The sequence below is a fragment of the Diabrotica virgifera genome, chromosome 4 (genome assembly GCF_917563875.1).
Source record: "Diabrotica virgifera virgifera chromosome 4, PGI_DIABVI_V3a".
In the NCBI taxonomy this organism is placed as follows: domain Eukaryota; kingdom Metazoa; phylum Arthropoda; class Insecta; order Coleoptera; family Chrysomelidae; genus Diabrotica; species Diabrotica virgifera.
Genome location: NC_065446.1, coordinates 204855684 through 204869330, shown reverse-complemented (window position 1 = coordinate 204869330; position 13647 = coordinate 204855684). Strand labels below are relative to the sequence as shown.

Here is a 13647-nt window from a genome sequence, read left to right as displayed (position 1 = left end):
GACGGGGGACCACTCTACTTTCGTTCTGTATAACCCCGCCAATGGTTAGGCGCAGTCCGGGAACGACAAACCCTACTGTGACTTTGGGTTAGGCAAACAGCAAACCCTGGAGGCGCTGGTAAGGCGTTTTAGCATACCCTGCGACTCTCAGGTTAGGCGACATGTAAACCCCACTGACGCTTATAGGTTAGGTCACATGTTCTTAAACGCTGGATCCAAGGGCCAGCGTGGACACAGCAAACCCAGAAGCGTGGAGAGAGTGGTACAGGAGTAGGCTCCTGGAACGGTTATCCTGTCAAACGTGCTATGCCGGTGGACCATTCCACCAAGATGTCGACCTGTTCTGCCGGATAGGACTTCATCTAATAGCGACACAGGTACTACGGGGAAGGGGAGCCCCACGTGTTCGGCCAGCGTGCCCCTTCACTGGAGACGGACTCGTAGGGGCAGTAGTCTTGCTTGATAGGACAGTTTCTTCTCCTGATGCGGAGACACTCTCGGCGCGCACCTTTCCTCCCAAATGGGTGTTTGCTGAAGACTCCGTATCGGGGAGACCCCAGACTTCACCACCTGGGGGGGGGTGTCTCGTTATCCATTTGTGTTGACACGACATCCTTAGTAGGGCAGGGGGTTGATGGGTCTCCTTGGCTTCCATCGACTTCTAATCCCACACTGACGCGCAGGTGCGTCCTTCTAACGAGGGACGCGTGCGACGGTGCCGCTCACAGACCGGAAGATCGTCTGTACATAGTCCATAGTTCCTCCTGGAAAGGCCATCCAAGGCGTAGCGCCGCACTCCAATTCCTGCCACTTGGAGCACTTGCCACGGCATTTAGCAACGAGGAATGGTGTAACGGGACATCCGGGGAGGAGTGGTCGGTATTGCGGGCAAGTTGCGAGTACGGGAGGAGGCCGCATCTGTCTCCACAAAGACTTTCGAAAGTTTACGGGGAGTCCTTACGGGACCAAAAGCCTCTTTTGGTTTTGGGGGGGATTACCATCCCCCCCAAACCCCCCTGGTGCGGTCGTAACTATGACTCTCTCAAGGTCATCTTTTAAAATAAAACAGAATTTTATTTTCGACCAAAATGAAATTACATTTTCGCGCCACGTACCTAATATTCATATCAGCTCTTTTGTAGCTGCAATATTATATGCGCCACTCATTTTTACGGCTTAGCGGTTTTTTTATTCTTGTATACATTTTACTCTAGATAACAATATAGAATTATTGTATTTCATGTTTTATTTCATAAAAAGACCTGTTTTTATGTAAATCCGATATGTTTATTTTTGCCTTTACCTACATCAAAGTTGGGATTTTATTTCTCGCAATTTCTTTTAAAATGAATAACCAAATCCAACCATATTATGCTACAGAAAAACTTGTATCGAAATACCTACTATACGTCCATTAAAATTAAAGAAGGCTTTTATGCCAGAATTCTTAATGATTTTAACTCTTTTTTACTTTGTGTGTTTATGTTACCGGCCAAACACGATTTGAGGACAAACTAGTTTGTCCTAGACCAAACTAGTTTATCCTGATATACGCACACTTCAGGCCAAACTAGGATAAAGTAGTTTATTCTGATATAATAAAGACTCACACTTCAAGATAAACTAGTACGGCCTAGTCTAAACCAATTTAGCCGAGTCGAAAGTAATTTAGCGAACATGTAAGAACTTTTACATGCAGGGAATTCCCAAATCATGTCCCAATATGGATGGCAAAAAAAATGATACACCATATCTATGTAGTATCATATTATAATATATCGAATGAAGATATTTATACAAGCTATAAATCAATATATTCTTGTATAATTAAATAATATAAAAAATTATATATAAAAGCATGAGGTTTTCTCCAAAAATTAAAAGAAAAGATACACTTGCGAATAAAATCGAGTACGAATTAATATTGTTTTCACCAATTTTTAAAAAATGTGAAAACGTTGAATTATCCACGTCCGTCTGTCCGTCCGTCCGTCCGTCTGTCTGTCTGTCCGTGAACTCAACTCCTCCGTCATTATACCAGGTAGAATGACAAATTAGGTGTCAAATGCAAGCTTATAATCCAAGGATTGTACTAAAAGTGAAAAATTTGACCTAGGCTGTCTGTCCGTCCGACCGCGAATATAACTTAATATTATTGTATGTTTGTTACGAATAATTATAATGTTAATAAAAATGATTATTTTTCCAAGAACAAAGTATTTTATTCAATTTATTATTTATATTAAGCCGTACTAGTTCGCTGAATTACTTTCTTCTTCTTGGCTTTTTCCCATTGTGTTTTCCCATAACACTATATTCTCCTAGTCGCCATCTCTGAGGTCTCTATCTATCATAGCATTTCCTATGTGAGTTTTTCATCTCACAGCAGGTTTTCCTCTCCGTCTTCCTCCCCGCGGGTCCCAGTCCAGTAATCTTCTCGGCCACCTGTGCTTCGGCGTTCTTTGTACATGCCCGTACCATTTCAGTACATGTACTTTTACTACCAAAACTGTTTGTAATTGAGCATTCTACTCCTATTCTGTTTCATATTTCCTCTGTCCTTATTCTCTCCTACCTGGTGATTTGTAGACACCTCACAAACACAATTCAACTGTTCGTATTTTATTTCGTATTATTGTTGTCACTGGCCATTTTCCGCTCTTGTAGGGTAATATTCAGCTCTATGCCCTGAAAAATACTTTTTTGCTTTCTTTAGTTAGGGTGTTCTTCCATACCACTCCATGGAGTGCTTTCCTGGCTTGTTTTCCCCGTAATATTTTCATTTCTATATCTTTCATACAAGTGCCATCTCGGTTTATCTTCTTCTTCTTCTTATGCAATCCACTAGTGGATGTTCGCGATCACGTTTGACCATTTTTCTCTATCCCTTGCAGTATGTATTAGGTCTCCTATGTTTTTTAGTCCTGTCCATTGTTTGACATTACGGAGCCATGACATTTTCTTCCCGCCCACTCCCCTTCTTCCTTCGATCTTTCCTTCAATTAAGGTTTGCAGAAACTGATATCTTTCATTTCTAATTATGTGTCCCAGGTATGCCGTTTTTCTCTGTTTAATTGTGCACATCAGTTGTCCTTCTGTACCAATTCTTCTCAGGATTTCTTCATTTGTTATTCTTGCGGTCCAGGGAGCTTTAAGGATTCGTCGATAGATCCACATGTCAAATGCCTCTAGCTTATTCATTGTGTTTATTTTTAACGTCCATCCTTCCATGCCATATAGGAGCACCGACCATATATAGCATTTTGTGAATCTTAATCTTAGGTTTAGGTCAAAGTCAGAGTTCGTAAAGACGTTTCTGAATTTCATGAATGCACTTCTGGCTCTTTCTATCCGACATTTAATTTCCATATCCGACATCCAGTCTTCACATAGCCAGGTTCCCAGGTACTTAAACTTTCTTACGCGCTCTACATCTTGATTGTTATATGCTAGTCTTGCATTTTGATGTTGACAAAATTGACGGCTGATTATAAGGAACTTCGTCTTTTTTATGTTGATGCTAAGTCCCATGTTCTCGCTATGCTCTCCAATTTTATTAAGAAGGTTTTGGAGGTCTTCTATATTGTCTGCTATTAAGACCGAATCATCCGCATATCGTATATTATTGACCCAGGTACCATTCACTTTGATGCCGCTTTCGCATTCCTCAAGAGCTTCCTGGAAGATACTTTCCGAATATAGATTGAACAGTAGTGGGGAGAGAATGCATCCCTGTCTTACACCTCTGAGAATTTTTTGAGCTTGCGTTGTTTCATTATCCACCTTGACGACAGCTGTTTGATTCCAGTAAAGAGCCTCTATGCAACGAATGTCTTTTTGATCTATGTCGAGTTGTTTTAGTATATGTACGAGTTTATGATGTTGTACTCGATCGAAGGCTTTTTCATAATCTATAAAGCACATCATTACATCTTTCCTTTGATCGTAGCAGTTCTGAGCTAGCACTTGGGTTGCAACTAGTGCTTCCTGGTACCCAGGCCTTTTCGAAATCCAAATTGTGAGCAACCAATAACCTTGTCGCATTTTGTGGAGATTCTGTAGTGAAGAACTTTGAGGAATATTTTTAAAGAATGGCTCATCAGACTTATCAGTTGGTGCTCTTGACACTTTGTTGCGTTGTTCTTTTTTGGCAAAGGAATAAAGGTAGATACAAGCCATTGGACAGGGAATTTTCCTTTTTTATAGATTTGGTTGAAAAATCTTTGGAGTATCGTAATTCCCTTTTCATCTAACAATCTGAGTAACTCAACAGGAATTTTATCAGGTCCAACTGCTTTCCCGTCTTTCGAGGTATTTATTGCTCTAGTAATTTCTTCAATTGTGATCTCGGGACCAGATAGGTTGTTAATATCTATCACTTGTTCCTGAACGACTTCTATCTCAGGCCTCTCGTCTGCAAAGAGATTTTTGATGTATTTTTCCCATATGAGTTTCCTCTCTCTATCATCTTTTGCCATTTTTCCTTGTTCATTTTCTAAGTTAGAAAATTTCTTTTTTCTGTATATTCCAGCTACTTCCTTTAGTTTCTTATGTAGGTTGTTTGTGGTCATCATGTTGTTTTTGTAACTGTTCCATTTCCTCACACTGTTTCTTTAGCCACTTATTTTTTGCCGTTCTTATCTCTCTTCTTATGCGTTGTTGTTGTTCTCGATATTTGTCTCGGTTCCCTTGGTTTTTATGTTTTCTTCTTTCATCGAACATTGCCAGGATTTCGTCAGTCATCCAACTTTTCTTTTGTATTTTTTGTTTATAACCTAATTCTCGGTTTATCATTTAACCTAAATACTTAAAAGTCTTACAACTCTTAATAGTGTCTTCTAAACTTACGTTTAAATCAGCAACCAATCTGGAATCAACTACTTTCCACTAGGCTAAACCTTAGGCTAAACTAGTTTATCCTGATATAAAAACATATACACTTCAGGATAAACTAGTTTGACCTGAAGGGTGCGTCTTTATATCAGGATAAACTAGTCTGGCCTAGGACAAACTGGTTTGGCCTACGTGCGATAGGACAAACTAGTTTGTCCTGAAATCGGGTTTGGCCTGTAACATATACACGCATTAGCGGCTACCAACCACTTACGTACTGATATGATATAAAGGCATGTATCCACTATGTTCGCGCTCCTCTTGCGCTCCACACTACTGCAACTTCTCCATATAGTGGATACGTTGGTGCTTCCGGACCGTGCAACAGTGCGCGCTCCGCCTCGGCGCTCCAATCAGAGGCGGTTTACATGTAGAGGAGCGCATGCCGTATCCATTGGAGCAGGGAGTGCAGAGCGCAACATAGTAGATACATGCCTTTATGTTCGCGTAAAAAAGAATGTGATACCAGGCACCATAATAATACTAGACAAAAAGCTAATTAATATGGAGGAGGATAGTCGCAACAATATGGAATACCATATGAGATCATGAAAGAATATGTACACTACACCGCCTTAGAAGCATTAGACGAAGAGAAAAAGAAGTTTATAAGATATAGAAGAACTGTAGATAGAAAACCGTACTAGTGGTACTAAGAGCTTTCTCACGATGTAACTCGAAAAAAGCAATTTTACCACAAATCACAAAAATATAGAAGACAAAATTCAATTTAAAAAGACAATATTAAGAAGGAAAATATGTCAAAAAGAAAACGAATCCCAGGAAAAAATAATAGAATTTAAACATATATTTATGACCAGGGAATAGCTCCGAAAGTTATAAACTAATAAAAACTTTTCGCAGTCAGTAGGATTCGAACCTACGCTCCCTAGGGAATCTGATTTCTAGTCAGACGCCTTAACCGCTCGGCCATGACGGGGTTTGGACAAATAATCCCCGGACAAATAATCCCGGAAAAAATCCCCACAAATTATCCCTGGACAAAAAATTCCCAGACAAATAATGCCCGGACAAAAAATCACCACAAAATATCTTCGGACAAAAATCCCCACAAAAAATCCCGGACAAATAATCTCCACAAATTTTTTTGGACAAAATATCCTCACAAAAAATAAGATAAGACCTTAAGATGTATGAACTCATTCACAAAAGACTTATTAACAAAATTTCTTTTCTCTCTCTTACTGATGTAGGTCTTATTTAACTTATGTGTGTCTATAAAAAACTCAGACTTGGCTAAATGATATGAAATGATCGTAATTTAGAGAGGAATCTATTCACGTAACTGTTATTTCATTTGAGTGACATTAGATTTTCTATAAGATGTGTGCGGTGTCCTTTACAAAAAGGAACAGGTTTTTTTGTATTACAATCAAGATTATCGTTTTCAGGACCAGCAGTTAGCATCACGAAGAGGCAATGCTTTGAACATCCCAGCTAGCAAGATAACGTTACATTAACGTTAAATTTAGGTTTTTTTGTATTGTTACGTAACATCTATCAAAAAATGACGTTACTGATACGAAATTTGAATACGTATATTATACGTATAATTTTATTCGTTTCTGAAACGTGGCTCTTTGGTAGGTTTTAATACATATAAATTTATTCGTCTCTAACACGTGGCTTTTTGGCAGGTATAGACACGTATAGATCTCGTTTGAGATTGCAGCGCCATCGCGTATTTATTTCGAACCTTTCATTAATACCTAACCTTACATTTCCGTGATTAAAATCGTGTTTGTTTTTATGGAATTAAATCAAAAAAATCCAATTATTATTGTTGTGTGCCTCAATGTGATTCTTGGAATAAAGCGTACCTAATAATAATTTATCGTTTCATTATTTCCCTAAATAGGATAAACAAAATAGAATTCTATTCAATGATAGTTTAGTTTGAAAAACGAAATGTATGGAAATATCTTCTAAAAATGGGGAAGCAGCCTAGTCCTTATATGAAAGTATGCAGTTTACACTTTACGAATGAAGATTACTTCAAGCTTGAAGGGTATGTTATGTATTGTAATATAAAGTAGCTGTTAATAATTTTGTCTCTTTCTCTCACATAAAAGTCAAATATATAATAAATGTTTATTTCAAATATTTAATAAATGTGTCAGCATCATGTATGTGGTTTTATTTACGCAATAATTTTAAGTCCTATTTATAAATATTATTTATACCCAAAAATCTCCTAAAAAGTGACGTTTTTGTGACGTTAAAAAGGTTACGTAGAAATAATGTAGAATGGTTACGTAACATCGCTGTGACTTTTATACGTATATTTTAGGTAAAATTTGATGTAACTTTTGATATATAATTTCTCCCAAAAATGTTGACGTTTGTTTGACGTTACATATACGAACATTGTTAGCTGGGATGTTATTCAAAGTAGAGTGAGCAGAATATTTAAGCGAATAATATTACATCATGATCCCTCCTAGCAACAAATCTAAAACTGGAAACAATCAGCATAAAACCGTGTGGAAACAATTGGGGGAGACCTATGTCCAGCAGTGGACGTGAATTGGTTGGATGATGATGATGATGCTGATGATGATTCCCACAGCCTTAGCTCATGCGGCATATCTTCCACGATTCTTGAAAAAAACTCACTCTTTTATCATGTAAAATTTGAAGTTTTCGACATGGAATTGGAATTCAAAATTTGATAATGGAAATTACAATTGATGCTTAATATTAACAGTAGGGGAGGAAAGTATTCTAAATTTGCAGCTACTCGAGCGTTATGGGGACCTATTGGGTTGTGAAGAGTAGGTTCTATAACCAAAAAAAGTTATGTTAAGTTTTCCAGAAAGTGGGGGACTTTTCATTTTTTAATTTAATTTTCCATTTCCAACAATTGTTTTTTCCGATTAAAGCGCTATCTATCCATAATTCGAAAAAATGTCTCGAATAAAAGTAGCTTATTTTTACGTAAAAAATCCAAATCTGCAATAAAACTTGGGGGTTCCTATTTTGGATTTTAAAGTAACCACCCACCCACTCCACCTCCGTGGGGGTCGTGTTTGGTGCCATTCGATAGATTTTTCAAAAATATTTAATACGTGTATTTTGCAGTTTTTCGATCCGATATTCATTTTGCGAAATATCGCGGGGTTCGTATTTAAAATTTTAAATTTACCCACCACCCTCTCCGTGGGGGGTAGTGTTTGGTATCATTCGATAGATTTTTGAAAATATTGAACACGTATTTTTTATGTTTTCGATCTCAAGTTCATTTCGTGAAATATTCGCTTGTTTTTTGTGAAACTTTCTGACTCACCCATTTCCTTGCGCCCTGCTCAAATCGTCAGATTTTTGAAATATACTCTGTTTTGCATGTACTTAACTTACCTTATCTTAATCTGACGATTTTTAGTTTTTCTAAGGATATAATTTTTTTTCGGACCTCCCTTAACGAACTTACCTGTATTAAGATCCAATATATGGTAGAGGTACATTTACAGCGTACAAAGTTTCTCCCCATGTGACAATCTGATGCGCTCGAGTAACTGCAAAAATCCCCGCTTGGGCTCCCCTACTAAAAAAAAATCTGTCACCATATGGTCAATGAAGAGAAAATTCCCGGATTTTGTTTTTAACAGCAGTCATGGCCGAGCGGTTAAGGCGTCTGACTAGAAATCAGATTCCCTCTGGGAGCGTAGGTTCGAATCCTACTGACTGCGAACTATTTTTATAAGATTTTAATGTTTTAATGATTAATAATTGATTTTTCTCTAAGACTTATTAGGTATTAGAAGATAATATTATAAGCAGGCGTTTATAACATGAACAATTCCGATCCCTGCAAAAAATAACATTGTAACCAGCATTTATGATATTCTTCAGAAATGATAAAAAAAGATACCAATTTCTGTGATTTCTTTTTTTATACGCATGTGACATTTTTTGAGGGTAAGAAGTAAGTAAGTACTTAAATATATACATGTTGAACTTATCTTTTAGAATAAGGTTTACTTTTTTTGATTAGTGGATAGGTTTTTGAACTGTTGCAGTTACAGTTTTTGATATTATAAATATAAAGTTTATCGGATAATCTTGTAAGTACACGACACACGTGTAGGACCTATACTACCTGCAAAAAATTATCGGTAAAGTGCGGCGAATAAAATTGTAACAACAGTTACGCGGCGAATAACATTGTAGCAATTGTAGTTACTCTTATTCTACAAATAATTAAAATATTTTTTAAATTTTCGGCATTATTTCATTTGAAATTTTTCTTATATGTAAATCGTTGATTGAATGTGTATTTAATCAACGTATAAATGCAGTTCTAGCCACAACAATCATATTGGCAGATCGGGCATAAAAAAGTTGCCAAAAATGCTAGTTACAACATTATTATTCTATTATATTCAGCGGTCAATTTGAATTAATTATATCCACATAGAATCAATAATTGTTTGGTACTGTTGTTTTAACAAATGGTTCATGATACAAACGTGTGCTTGTATAGTCTGTTTGCTAAACTCAGACTCAACTGGCTAGTGATTTTAGTTGGTAATTTTTTTGTTTTTTTGTCAATTTTGGCAAATTTGGCAAAATTACTAACTATTTAGTAATTATTTTTTTTGACAATTTTACGAAATTGGCAAAATTATTTACTAAAATCACTAGCCAGTTGTGTCTGAGTTTAGCGAACCGACTATAACATAATCTTCAGATCCCTAATAGAAATACAGGGTGAGGCAGATAAAGGGCCTATTAGAAATATCTCGAGAACTAAAGGAAAGAAAATTATGAAAATTGGAATACAGGGGTTTTGAGGTGTGAACTATTTAATGAAAATATTTTGGTCCCTTTGTTACTTCCAGTTATACCGGAAGTTGATTGTAACTTCGTTTTTTTTTAATGGGACACCCTGTATATTTTTACATTTTTGGATTCACCTCGATTTCTTCTTTCTTAAAATATAAGGTTTTGTAATATTATACCTCCTCCTCTATCCTTTATCCTTCGTAAGGATGTGGTGACGTTATGGTATTTGACGAATGGTTGCTATCCATTCTTCTCTCTCCTGGGCGCGGTGTGCTGCCTCAGACAGAGAGTAACCGGTGGCGCATTTTATTTGGTCTGACCATCGGAGTGGCGATCTTCCTCGAGTTCTTTACCCTCTACCTTGCCTTCAACCACCAACCTCTCCATGCCTTCTCTTCGTCTGGTAATGTGTCCAAAGTACCTCAATATATTTTGGTTGATGATGGTGGTAAGCCTGGTGTTGATGTCGAGTTCTGATAATATTGAGATATTTGTGCGATGTGCTGTCCAGGGTATGCGCATCATTCTACGGTATACCCACATTTCAAAGGCCATTATACGTCTTGAGTCGGACTTTCTAATGGTCCAAGTTTCTGAAGCATAGGTAGCGATAGGAAAGATAAGCGTCCGTACCAGGCGCAGTTTCGTGTTCCTGGTTATGGCCGTATCTTTCCATATTTTAGTGAGTTTAACCAGATAATATTATACAGGGTAGGTTAAAAGATAATTACGTTTTCTTATTAATTTCGTCGCAATATTCGCACCCTGTAGGATTGTAGCAGTTTGACATAATAAACTATATTTATGTTCAAATGATTTTTAATATATTCTACTATTGTTATTAATTATTGGTATAGTTAAATTTTTCATTTTAGTATACAGGGTTGGTCGAAACTCGGAATGAGTATTTTCTGAGTTTTCTTAATTGGAACACCCTGTATTTTAGTATTGTAATGAAATGTTATTTTATGGTACTTTTTAATTTCTTAAGCATTCCCTATACCTAACTGCTTTAATCTGTGGGTTATTGGTGATTCAAGCCAAACATTAATTGCAACACAAAATATGTGAAATTGTATTAGGTTGGCCGTGAAAATATTTAATCACAAATAATTTTTTTGAAATAAATACATATTAATCTAGACTGATACTTAAAATTGCCAATAATGGTTGAGCTATCAAAATACCATGGAAGTTAAGATTGTTGGTGCGATTACCAATTAAGCAGAAATTAAAGCAGTAAGGTATAGGGAATGCTTAAGAAATAAAAAAGTACCATAAAATATCATTTCATTACAATACTAAAATATAGGGTGTTCCATTTAAGAAAACTCAGAAAATACTCATTCCGAGTTTCGACCCACCCTGTATACTAAAATTAAAAATTTAGCTATACTAATATTTGTTAACAATAGTAGACTATATTAAAAATCATTTGAACATAAATAGGATTTATTATGTCAAACTACTACAATCCTACAGGGTGTGAATATTGCTGCGAAATTAATAAAAAAAACGTAATTATCTTTTAACCTAGCCTGTATAATGTTACAAAACCTTATATTTTAAGAAAGAAGAAATCGAGGAGAATCCAAAAATGTAAAAAGATACAGGGTGTCCCATTTAAAAAAAAAACGAAGTTATAAGCAACTTCCGGTATAACCGAAAGTACCAAATAGATAAAAATATGTTCATTAAATAGATCAGTCTTCAAAACCCCCTTATTCCAATTTTAATAATTCAGTTGCCTTTAGTTCTCGAGATATTTCTAATAGGCTTTTTATCTGCCTCACCCTATATAGAGAAAATCAACTACATTTTTAGTCATTTAATAATAATTAGAAATCTTATAAAAAGAGTTCGCAGTCAGTAGGATTCGAACCTACGCTCCCAGAGGGAATCTGATTTCTAGTCAGACGCCTTAACCGCTCGGCCATGACTGCTGCTAAAACACAAAATCCGAATATTTTCGGTCTCTCTTTTTCCTTCACAATTTTATTATAATAGACTAATAGACCGTTGGATAAGTTCAACCACGATTTTATCCCTCATGACTTTTTGTGTACTGAATATGTCATAAGAGACAAGCAAAAAATGTAAATTTAGAATTGAACAATAGCCCAGTCGGGATAGCATTTGACCTTGCATTAAGAGCTGCCCCAAATTTTATTTTTCTAATCTTTAGGGAGAGTCAATATTAGTATAAATTTAAAATCTCGACTGAATTCCACCGTTGCGTTGCCGCCATCTTGATTTTAAACGAGAACGGTTTTTGCTCAATATCTCCGCCATTTTCAATTTTTTGACAAAAAGTGTACAAACTGAAATTGTTGAAAATACGATTTTCTATAATTTCATTTATTATAATTTTTTTCGTGCGGTCGATATTTTCCGAGTTATGAGGGGAAAATAGTGACAGTTGTAGCATAATTATTTAATTATTGAATTATCTCGTTTATTATTAGTTTTACAACAAATATATACCTATACAAAATGAAGAGAATTAAATTTTGCACAATTTTGATGCCATTCATTTTTTGATAAAATAAATATTTAAGGTAGTGCGTATGTGGTAAAAGTGCGAGCGTAAGACCTGATTGATTTTGTAGCAATTGTTTTTGTTCAATATCTCCGCCATTTTCAACTTTTCGACTAAAAGTCTAAGAACTGAAATTGTTGCAATTACGATTTACTACAATTTTTTGAGAGAACCAGTGGCGGGTCTACAAGGGGGGGAAATGGGAAAATTCCCCCCAACAGGGTCCAAAATTAAAAAAAAAATTGTTGAAACATCACGATATTATATTAGCTGACATTAAACTTAAAATATCGACCAATAAAACCCGCTAGTTAATAAAATTAAGTGAACTTAATGCATATAATGTCTTTTTATGTCTTTTATATACTTAGTTTGGTTGACGTTTCATTGGAAGTTTCAAAAATTGTATAAAATATAATTCTCTTTATTTTTGTTTATGTACAATTATGTCGTAAAGTTAATAATAAATGAGACAATTCAATAATTATGCTTCCCCTCCGCTTCCATTATTTTCCCTCTTAACTCGGAGAATAATGATCGTATAAAAAAATTGTGCCAAAGAAATTGTAGGAAGTTGCATTTCCAAGAATTTTCTTTCCCACCATTTCTGTCGAAAAGTTGAAAATGGCGGAGATATTAAGCAACAACAGTTCTCATTTAAAATCAATATGGCGGCTAATCCAACCGCGGAATTCAGTCGAGATTTTAAATTTACACTACTATTGATCTCTCCTAAAGGATATAATTATAAAATTTGGGGCAGCTCGGAAACAAAATTCAATTCAATAATTATGCTCCTCCCACAACGTTTTACTATTTTCCCATGTAACTCGAAAAATATCAACCGCATGAAAAAAATTGTTGAAAAGAAATTGTAGGAAATTATATTTTGAACAATTTTAGTTCAAAATGGCGTAGATATTGAACAAAATCAATTGCTATAAAATCAATTCGGTCTTACGCTCGCGCCATTACCGCATACGTACTACCTTAAATATTAATTTTAGCAAAAAAATGAAAGGGATCAAAATTGTGTAGAATTTAATTCTCTTCATTTTTATATAGGTACATATTTGTTGTAAACCTAATAATAAACGAGATAATTCAATAATTCAATAATTATGCTCCAACTATCACTATTTTCCCCTCATAACTCGGAAAATATCGACCGCACGAAAAAAATTATAATAAATGAAATTATAGAAAATCGCATTTTCAACAATTTCAGTTTGTACACTTTTTGTCAAAAAATTGAAAATGGCGGAGATATTGAGCAAAAACGGTTCTCGTTTAAAATCAAGATGGCGGCTAACGCAACGGTGGAATTCAGTCGAGATTTTAAATTTATACTAATATTAACCCTCCCTAAAGATTAGAAAAATAAGAAAAATAAAATTTGGGGCAGCTCC

The 13647-nt window shown here is 35.6% G+C and overlaps 3 non-coding genes across 3 annotated transcripts; 1 reads left to right on the top strand and 2 right to left on the bottom strand.

Annotated features, from left to right (window-relative positions):
• Positions 1 to 5751: 5751 nt before the first annotated feature.
• Trnas-aga (transfer RNA serine (anticodon AGA)) lies at positions 5752 to 5833 on the bottom strand. The gene has a single exon. It is a non-coding gene; the product is annotated as a tRNA-Ser (tRNA).
• A 2688-nt stretch (positions 5834 to 8521) lies between these two features.
• Positions 8522 to 8603, top strand: Trnas-aga (transfer RNA serine (anticodon AGA)). Its single transcript has one exon. It is a non-coding gene; the product is annotated as a tRNA-Ser (tRNA).
• A 2957-nt stretch (positions 8604 to 11560) lies between these two features.
• Trnas-aga (transfer RNA serine (anticodon AGA)) lies at positions 11561 to 11642 on the bottom strand. The gene has a single exon. It is a non-coding gene; the product is annotated as a tRNA-Ser (tRNA).
• Between the last annotated feature and the right edge of the window lie 2005 nt (positions 11643 to 13647).